The following is an 11,211-nucleotide window of genomic DNA, read 5'->3' as shown; positions in this document are numbered from 1 at the left end:
TCTGCTGTACACCCAGAGTGGAATACGTCCAAGATCATTTTACGTTATTAAGATTATTACTGCTGTTGCAGATAACCCTCAAGAGAGGTTTTCTTTATCAACAATTCTGGGATGTCTAGTTGCTGTCTGAAGGTAAGTTTGGAGAAACTCTGAATCCTTTGGAGACATGATGACGGACAAAATATTTGTGCAGCATGACAGAATTATTGGATTTGTAAGTGAAATTTTTGAAGTATAATGTCTATTTGCAGCTTCAAAGGGGCAGAATAGTTAGCCAGACTGGCCCTGATTTGCTCTGTGCTTGTTACTATAGTGTCTTCTGTGTGAACTGACTAACGTACCAGTTTGAATCAAAACACACTTACTTGTGTCTGCAGAAGTGCTAGCAGCAGTGCTTCTCTTCCCATTTGCGAGAACAGTGACAATGTGAAAGGAGTACGTAGTCTGTGGTTTCAGGGCGTGGAAGGTAACTGTGCTGGACTCTGTTGTCTTCTCCTGAATATTCTGTCCATCAGATTCACATGTCACATGGTATTCCTTTATACCAGTACCTGCTTCATCCCAGCTAAGTATGACTGACGTACAACTGACATTTTCCACTTTGATGTTGTCGGGTGGGGCAGGTTCTACAAAAGCAACAAATTCACCAGTCATGCATCACAGAGAGTGTGAACAAGGTTGGAGTTTGGAGAAAAATGAGTTGTAGAAAATTACCTGTACACTGAGACACAGTGACTGCCTCACTGCGAGCTCCATTCTCAGCAACAGAAACAAGGCTGAATGTGTACTCTGTTCCTGGATGCAGGTCCTTCACCTCTGCAACACTGGAGCCTATAATCTTCAGGGTCTCTGAGTGTGTGCCACTGGAGTAAGTCACTTCAGATGTGTTGATGTTTTCAGGGGGATCCCAAGAAAGACTCACAGAGTTGATAGTGACAGACTCCGCTGTAATCTTTTGTGGTGCAGGAATCACTGTGGGTGAAAAACACTGCCATGCATTAGGTTATGCAACACAAATCATTGCAAATATGTGTGAGTGCGTGTGTGTGTGTGTGTGTGTGTGTGTGAGAATAAAACTGCAAAAAAATGCACAATTAACATTGTTGCACTTCAGTTTCATCTGGTGGACTTTTGATAGGTTAACCCTAGAATTCATTGGTCTGGTTTGCTGTGTATTGTCAATAGACCATCTTAGCAATAGAGACACAACTGAAAGAGGGATTCTTAAAATAGTCTTAAATTGTTAGATCCTCACAAAAGTAATTCATTCATGAAGTACCATACTTAATCTCTACGTTGGGGCAAGGAATCGGTGGGCGGAGAGGATGTTAACATGCATCTGATGGTTGACACTTGTGGAACATTCTGCTGTACACCCAGAGTGGAATACGTCCAAGATCATTTTACGTTATTAAGATTATTACTGCTGTTGCAGATAACCCTCAAGAGAGGTTTTCTTTATCAACAATTCTGGGATGTCTAGTTGCTGTCTGAAGGTAAGTTTGGAGAAACTCTGAATCCTTTGGAGACATGGTGACGGACAAAATATTTGTGCAGCATGACAGAATTATTGGATTTGTAAGTGAAATTTTTGTAGTATAATGTCTATTTGCAGCTTCAAAGGGGCAGAATAGTTAGCCAGACTGGCCCTGATTTGCTCTGTGCTTGTTACTATAGTGTCTTCTGTGTGAACTGACTAACGTACCAGTTTGAATCAAAACACACTTACTTGTGTCAGCAGAAGTGCTAGCAGCAGTGCTACTCTTCCCATTTGTGAGAACAGTGACAATGTGAAAGGAGTACGTAGTCTGTGGTTTCAGGGCGTGGAAGGTAACTGTGCTGGACTCTGTTGTCTTCTCCTGAACATTCTGTCCATCAGATTCACATGTCACATGGTATTCCTTTATCCCAGTACCTGCTTCATCCCAGCTAAGTATGACTGACGTACAACTGACATTTTCCACTTTGATGTTGTCGGGTGGGGCAGGTTCTGCAAAAGCAACAAATTCACCAGTCATGCATCACAGAGAGTGTGAACAAGGCTGGAGTTTGGAGAAAAATGAGTTGTAGAAAATTACCTGTACACTGAGACACAGTGACCGTCTCGCTGCGAGCTCCATTCTCAGCAACAGAAACAAGGCTGAATGTGTACTCTGTTCCTGGATGCAGGTCCTTCACCTCTGCAACACTGGAGCCTATAATCTTCAGGGTCTCTGAGTGTGTGCCACTGGAGTAAGTCACTTCAAATGTGTTGATGTTTTCAGGGGGATCCCAAGAAAGACTCACAGAGTTGATAGTGACAGACTCCGCTGTAATCTTTTGTGGTGCAGGAATCACTGTGGGTTAAAAACACTGCCATGCATTAGGTTATGCAACACAAATCATTGCAAATATGTGTGAGTGCGTGTGTGTGTGTGTGAGAATAAAACTGCAAAAAATTGCACAATTAACATTGTTGCACTTCAGTTTCATTTGGTGGACTGTTGATAGGTTAACCCTAGAATTCATTGGTCTGGTTTGCTGTGTATTGTCAATAGACCATCTTAGCAATAGAGACACAACTGAAAGAGGGATTCTTAAAATAGTCTTAAATTGTTAGATCCTCACAAAAGTAATTCATTCATGAAGTACCATACTTAATCTCTACGTTGGGGCAAGGAATCGGTGGGCGGAGAGGATGTTAACATGCATCTGATGGTTGACACTTGTGGAACATTCTGCTGTACACCCAGAGTGGAATACGTCCAAGATCATTTTACGTTATTAAGATTATTACTGCTGTTGCAGATAACCCTCAAGAGAGGTTTTCTTTATCAACAATTCTGGGATGTCTAGTTGCTGTCTGAAGGTAAGTTTGGAGAAACTCTGAATCCTTTGGAGACATGGTGACGGACAAAATATTTGTGCAGCATGACAGAATTATTGGATTTGTAAGTGAAACTTTTGAAGTATAATGTCTATTTGCAGCTTCAAAGGGGCTGAATAGTTAGCCAGACTGGCCCTGATTTGCTCTGTGCTTGTTACTATAGTGTCTTCTGTGTGAACTGACTAACGTACCAGTTTGAATCAAAACACACTTACTTGTGTCTGCAGAAGTGCTAGCAGCAGTGCTACTCTTCCCATTTGTGAGAACAGTGACAATGTGAAAGGAGTACGTAGTCTGTGGTTTCAGGGCGTGGAAGGTAACTGTGCTGGACTCTGTTGTCTTCTCCTGAACATTCTGTCCATCAGATTCACATGTCACATGGTATTCCTTTATCCCAGTACCTGCTTCATCCCAGCTAAGTATGACTGACGTACAACTGACATTTTCCACTTCGTTGTTGTCGGGTGGGGCAGGTTCTGCAAAAGCAACAAATTCACCAGTCATGCATCACAGAGAGTGTGAACAAGGCTGGAGTTTGGAGAAAAATGAGTTGTAGAAAATTACCTGTACACTGAGACACAGTGACCGTCTCGCTGCGAGCTCCATTCTCAGCAACAGAAACAAGGCTGAATGTGTACTCTGTTCCTGGATGCAGGTCCTTCACCTCTGCAACACTGGAGCCTATAATCTTCAGGGTCTCTGAGTGTGTGCCACTGGAGTAAGTCACTTCAAATGTGTTGATGTTTTCAGGGGGATCCCAAGATAGACTCACAGAGTTGATAGTGACAGACTCCGCTGTAATCTTTTGTGGTGCAGGAATCACTGTGGGTGAAAAACACTGCCATGCATTAGGTTATGCAACACAAATCATTGCAAATATGTGTGAGTGCGTGTGTGTGTGTGTGTGTGTGTGTGTGTGTGTGTGTGTGAGAATAAAACTGCAAAAAATGCACAATTAACATTGTTGCACTTCAGTTTCATCTGGTGGACTTTTGATAGGTTAACCCTAGAATTCATTGGTCTGGTTTGCTGTGTATTGTCAATAGACCATCTTAGCAATAGAGACACAACTGAAAGAGGGATTCTTAAAATAATCTTAAATTGTTAGATCCTCACAAAAGTAATTCATTCATGAAGTACCATACTTAATCTCTACGTTGGGGCAAGGAATCGGTGGGCGGAGAGGATGTTAACATGCATATGATGGTTGACACTTGTGGAACATTCTGCTGTACACCCAGAGTGGAATACGTCCAAGATCATTTTACGTTATTAAGATTATTACTGCTGTTGCAGATAACCCTCAAGAGAGGTTTTCTTTATCAACAATTCTGGGATGTCTAGTTGCTGTCTGAAGGTAAGTTTGGAGAAACTCTGAATCCTTTGGAGACATGGTGACGGACAAAATATTTGTGCAGCATGACAGAATTATTGGATTTGTAAGTGAAATTTTTGAAGTATAATGTCTATTTGCAGCTTCAAAGGGGCTGAATAGTTAGCCAGACTGGCCCTGATTTGCTCTGTGCTTGTTACTATAGTGTCTTCTGTGTGAACTGACTAACGTACCAGTTTGAATCAAAACACACTTACTTGTGTCTGCAGAAGTGCTAGCAGCAGTGCTACTCTTCCCATTTGTGAGAACAGTGACAATGTGAAAGGAGTACGTAGTCTGTGGTTTCAGGGCGTGGAAGGTAACTGTGCTGGACTCTGTTGTCTTCTCCTGAACATTCTGTCCATCAGATTCACATGTCACATGGTATTCCTTTATCCCAGTACCTGCTTCATCCCAGCTAAGTATGACTGACGTACAACTGACATTTTCCACTTTGATGTTGTCGGGTGGGGCAGGTTCTGCAAAAGCAACAAATTCACCAGTCATGCATCACAGAGAGTGTGAACAAGGCTGGAGTTTGGAGAAAAATGAGTTGTAGAAAATTACCTGTACACTGAGACACAGTGACCGTCTCGCTGCGAGCTCCATTCTCAGCAACAGAAACAAGGCTGAATGTGTACTCTGTTCCTGGATGCAGGTCCTTCACCTCTGCAACACTGGAGCCCATAATCTTCAGGGTCTCTGAGTGTGTGCCACTGGAGTAAGTCACTTCAAATGTGTTGATGTTTTCAGGGGGATCCCAAGAAAGACTCACAGAGTTGATAGTGACAGACTCCGCTGTAATCTTTTGTGGTGCAGGAATCACTGTGGGTTAAAAACACTGCCATGCATTAGGTTATGCAACACAAATCATTGCAAATATGTGTGAGTGCGTGTGTGTGTGTGTGTGTGTGTGTGTGCGTGTGTGTGTGTGTGTGTGAGAATAAAACTGCAAAAAATTGCACAATTAACATTGTTGCACTTCAGTTTCATTTGGTGGACTGTTGATAGGTTAACCCTAGAATTCATTGGTCTGGTTTGCTGTGTATTGTCAATAGACCATCTTAGCAATAGAGACACAACTGAAAGAGGGATTCTTAAAATAATCTTAAATTGTTAGATCCTCACAAAAGTAATTCATTCATGTAGTACCATACTTAATCTCTACGTTGGGGCAAGGAATCGGTGGGCGGAGAGGATGTTAACATGCATATGATGGTTGACACTTGTGGAACATTCTGCTGTACGCCCAGAGTGGAATACGTCCAAGATCATTTTACGTTATTAAGATTATTACTGCTGTTGCAGATAACCCTCAAGAGAGGTTTTCTTTATCAACAATTCTGGGATGTCTAGTTGCTGTCTGAAGGTAAGTTTGGAGAAACTCTGAATCCTTTGGAGACATGATGACGGACAAAATATTTGTGCAGCATGACAGAATTATTGGATTTGTAAGTGAAATTTTTGAAGTATAATGTCTATTTGCAGCTTCAAAGGGGCAGAATAGTTAGCCAGACTGGCCCTGATTTGCTCTGTGCTTGTTACTATAGTGTCTTCTGTGTGAACTGACTAACGTACCAGTTTGAATCAAAACACACTTACTTGTGTCTGCAGAAGTGCTAGCAGCAGTGCTTCTCTTCCCATTTGCGAGAACAGTGACAATGTGAAAGGAGTACGTAGTCTGTGGTTTCAGGGCGTGGAAGGTAACTGTGCTGGACTCTGTTGTCTTCTCCTGAATATTCTGTCCATCAGATTCACATGTCACATGGTATTCCTTTATACCAGTACCTGCTTCATCCCAGCTAAGTATGACTGACGTACAACTGACATTTTCCACTTTGATGTTGTCGGGTGGGGCAGGTTCTACAAAAGCAACAAATTCACCAGTCATGCATCACAGAGAGTGTGAACAAGGTTGGAGTTTGGAGAAAAATGAGTTGTAGAAAATTACCTGTACACTGAGACACAGTGACTGCCTCACTGCGAGCTCCATTCTCAGCAACAGAAACAAGGCTGAATGTGTACTCTGTTCCTGGATGCAGGTCCTTCACCTCTGCAACACTGGAGCCTATAATCTTCAGGGTCTCTGAGTGTGTGCCACTGGAGTAAGTCACTTCAGATGTGTTGATGTTTTCAGGGGGATCCCAAGAAAGACTCACAGAGTTGATAGTGACAGACTCCGCTGTAATCTTTTGTGGTGCAGGAATCACTGTGGGTGAAAAACACTGCCATGCATTAGGTTATGCAACACAAATCATTGCAAATATGTGTGAGTGCGTGTGTGTGTGTGTGTGTGTGTGTGTGTGTGAGAATAAAACTGCAAAAAAATGCACAATTAACATTGTTGCACTTCAGTTTCATCTGGTGGACTTTTGATAGGTTAACCCTAGAATTCATTGGTCTGGTTTGCTGTGTATTGTCAATAGACCATCTTAGCAATAGAGACACAACTGAAAGAGGGATTCTTAAAATAATCTTAAATTGTTAGATCCTCACAAAAGTAATTCATTCATGAAGTACCATACTTAATCTCTACGTTGGGGCAAGGATTCGGTGGGCGGAGATGATGTTAACATGCATATGATGGTTGACACTTGTGGAACATTCTGCTGTACACCCAGAGTGGAATACGTCCAAGATCATTTTACGTTATTAAGATTATTACTGCTGTTGCAGATAACCCTCAAGAGAGGTTTTCTTTATCAACAATTCTGGGATGTCTAGTTGCTGTCTGAAGGTAAGTTTGGACACTTTGGGAATCCTTTGGAGACACGGTGACGGACAAAATATTTGTGGAGCATGACAGAATTATTGGGTTTGTAAGTGAAATTTTTGAAGCATAACGTCTATTTGCAGCTTCAAAGGGGCTGAATAGTTCGCCAAACTGGCCCTGATTTGCTCTGTGCTTGTTACTATAGTGTCTTCTGTGTGAACTGACTAACGTACCAGTTTGAATCAAAACACACTTACTTGTGTCTGCAGAAGTACTAGCAGCAGTGCTACTCTTCCCATTTGTGAGAAGAGTGACAATGTGAAAGGAGTACGTAGTCTGTGGTTTCAGGGCGTGGAAGGTAACTGTGCTGGACTCTGTTGTCTTCTCCTGAACATTCTGTCCATCAGATTCACATGTCACATGGTATTCCTTTATCCCAGTAGTTGGTTTCTCCCAGTTAAGTGTGACTGATATACAACTGACATTTAAAACTTTGCTGTTGTCCATTTGTGCAGGTTCTGCAAAACAACAAATGCATCAACCAGTTATGTTTAAGAGACAGATGACAGTAACTTACTACATTATCAGGAAGTTCACATAGTCTGTATCTGATGGACGCAGCTCATGTAGATATAAATTTAAACTTCTTCATATTTTATCCACATTTGTGTTATCATCTGTAGTATTCTCCTGAATATTCTGTACATTACATTTACATGTCACATAGTCTTCCTTTATCCCAGTACCTGCTTCATCCCAACTAAGAATGACGGACGTACTACTGACATTTTCAACTTTGGTGTTGTCGGGAGGGGCAGGTTCTGCAAAAGCAACAAATTCACCAGTCATGCATCACAGAGAGTGTGAACAAGGCTGAAGTTTGGAAAAATATGAATTGAGTAAAATTACCTGTACACTGAGACACAGTGACTGTCTCACTGCGAGCTCCATTCTCAGCAACAGAAACAAGGCTGAATGTGTACTCTGTTCCTGGATGCAGGTCCTTCACCTCTGCAACACTGGAGCCTATAATCTTCAGGGTCTCTGAGTGTGTGCCACTGGAGTAAGTCACTTCAAATGTGTTGATGTTTTCAGGGGGATCCCAAGAAAGACTCACAGAGTTGACAGTGACAGACTTCGCTGTAATCTTTTCTGGTGCAGGAATCACTGTGGGTGAAAAACACTGCCATGCATTAGGTTATGCAACACAAATCATTGCAAATATATGTGTGTGCATGAGTGTGTGTGTGTGTGTGTGTGTGTGTGTGTGTGCGTGTGTGTGTGTGTGTGTGAGAATAAAACTGAAAAAAATTGCACAATTAACATTGTTGCACTTCAGTTTCATTTGGTGGACTGTTGATAGGTTAACCCTAGAATTCATTGGTCTGGTTTGCTGTGTATTGTCAATAGACCATCTTAGCAATAGACACACAACTGAAAGAGGGATTCTTAAAATAATCTTAAATTGTTAGATCCTCACAAAAGTAATTCATTCATGAAGTACCATACTTAATCTCTACGTTGGGGCAAGGAATCGGTGGGCGGAGAGGATGTTAACATGCATATGATGGTTGACACTTGTGGAACATTCTGCTGTACGCCCAGAGTGGAATACGTCCAAGATCATTTTACGTTATTAAGATTATTACTGCTGTTGCAGATAACCCTCAAGAGAGGTTTTCTTTATCAACAATTCTGGGATGTCTAGTTGCTGTCTGAAGGTAAGTTTGGAGACACTGGGAATCCTTTGGAGACATGGTGATGGACAAAATATTTGTGCAGCATGACAGAATTATTGTGTTTGTAAGTGAAATTTTTGAAGCATAATGTCTATTTGCAATATCAAAGGGGCTGAATAGTTAGCCAAACTGGCCCTGATTTGCTCTGTGCTTGTTACTATAGTGTCTTCTGTGTGAACTGACTAACATACCAGTTTGAATCAAAACACACTTACTTGTGTCTGCAGAAGTGCTAGCAGCAGTGCTTCTCTTCCCATTTGCGAGAACAGTGACAATGTGAAAGGAGTACGTAGTCTGTGGTTTCAGGGCGTGGAAGGTAACTGTGCTGGACTCTGTTGTCTTCTCCTGAATATTCTGTCCATCAGATTCACATGTCACATGGTATTCCTTTATCCCAGTACCTGCTTCATCCCAGCTAAGTATGACTGACGTACAACTGACATTTTCCACTTTGATGTTGTCGGGTGGGGCAGGTTCTGCAAAAGCAACAAATTCACCAGTCATGCATCACAGAGAGTGTGAACAAGGCTGGAGTTTGGAGAAAAATGAGTTGTAGAAAATTACCTGTACACTGAGACACAGTGACTGTCTCACTGCGAGCTCCATTCTCAGCAACAGAAACAAGGCTGAATGTGTACTCTGTTCCTGGATGCAGGTCCTTCACCTCTGCAACACTGGAGCCTATAATTTTCAGGGTCTCTGAGTGTGTGCCACTGGAGTAAGTCACTTCAAATGTGTTGATGTTTTCAGGGGGATCCCAAGAAAGACTCACAGAGTTGATAGTGACAGACTCCGCTGTAATCCTTTGTGGTGCAGGAATCACTGTGGGTGAAAAACACTGCCATGCATTAGGTTATGAAACACAAATCATTGCAAATATGTGTGAGTGCGTGTGTGTGTGTGTGTGTGTGTGTGTGTGTAAGAATAAAACAGCGAAAAATGCACAATTAACATTGTTGCACTTCAGTTTCATCTGGTGGACTTTTGATAGGTTAACGCTAGAATTTATTGGTCTGGTTTGCTGTGTATTGTATAATGTCTATTTGCATATTAAAAGGGGTAAATAGTTAGCCAAACTGGCCCTGATTTGCTCTGTGCTTGTAACTATAGTGTTTTCTGTGTGAACTGACTAACGTACCAGTTTGAATCAAAACACACTTACTTGTGTCTGCAGAAGTGCTAGCAGCAGTGCTACTCTTCCCATTTGTGAGAACAGTGACAATGTGAAAGGAGTACGTGGTCCCTGGTTTCAGGGTGTGGAAGGTAACTGTGCTGAGCTCTGTTGTCTTCTCCTGAATATTCTGTCCATCAGATTCACATGTCACATGGTATTCCTTTATCCCAGTAGTTGGTTTCTCCCAGTTAAGTGTGACTGATATACTACCGACATTCTCAGCTTTGCTGTTGTCCATTTGTGCAGGTTCTGCAAAACAACAAATGCATCAACCAGTGATGTTTAATAGACAGATGACAGTAACTTACTACATTATCAGAAAGCTCATATAGTCTGTATCTGATGGACACAGCTGATGTAGATATAGATTTTAACCTTCTTCATATTTTATTCACATTTGCTTGTATGCACTGGGACATAGAATTGACCTTTTTAGTTGGATGCATCTATCATCATATTGCCTCCTGGATGTCTGCTAACCACCTCAAATTCAACCTGGAGAAAACTGAGCTTCTGTTCTTTCCTGCAAAGAACTCCCCAACGATTGACACTGCAATCACCATCTAGGGATCTGTGGTGTTCCTCTCCAGAGGAGCCAAAAACCTTGGCATGACCCTTGACGACCAGCTAACCTACTCCGGTCACATCGTGGCAGTCACTCGATCCTGCAGATTCTCCCTATACTATATCAGGAGAATCCGCCCATTCCTCACACAACAGGCAACCCAGCTCCTGGTCCAAGCGCTTGTCATCTCCTGCCTGGACTACTGCAACATCCTACTGGCTGGCTTACCGACCTGCGCCATCAGGCCGCTCCAGCTCGTGCAGAACGCGGCTGCATGCCCGGTCTTCAACCTCCCTAAGCACTCACATGTCACTCCACTCCTTACTGCGCTCCACTGGCCACCTATCCCCCTCAGCCTAACCCCCCTTCCTTAAAAAAAAAAAAAAAAAACCCTTGTCTTGTATCTATGTTTGTCTAAGAATTCCAGGGCGCAATACGAAGGAGTAAATTGACGCTCAGTCTTTTTAGCGATGTATGCTTATGACGTATTAGGAATCTGACTGATGCACTGACTGTAAGTCGCTTTGGCTAAAAGCGTCTGTTAAATGCTAAATTGTAAATTGTATTGTTATTGGCAATGTGTTTCTCTTGTAGATTTATGTCTTTAAATAAGTGCCCTTCTCTTATATTGTTCATAAAAACATTCAGAAAATATAGGTAAGGATGAAAATAAAATAATTTATGTAAAACACATGATGCTATTTCTTTTTATCTGCTCTCTGTATTCTATTTAGATGCATAAAACAAAAACCATTTGTCTGTCAAAATACACCCCTATAAAT

Source organism: Chanos chanos, chromosome 7 (genome assembly GCF_902362185.1).
Source record: "Chanos chanos chromosome 7, fChaCha1.1, whole genome shotgun sequence".
NCBI lineage: Eukaryota > Metazoa > Chordata > Actinopteri > Gonorynchiformes > Chanidae > Chanos > Chanos chanos.
The sequence above is the reverse complement of the archived record's forward strand: the minus strand, read 5'-3'. Positions refer to the sequence as shown.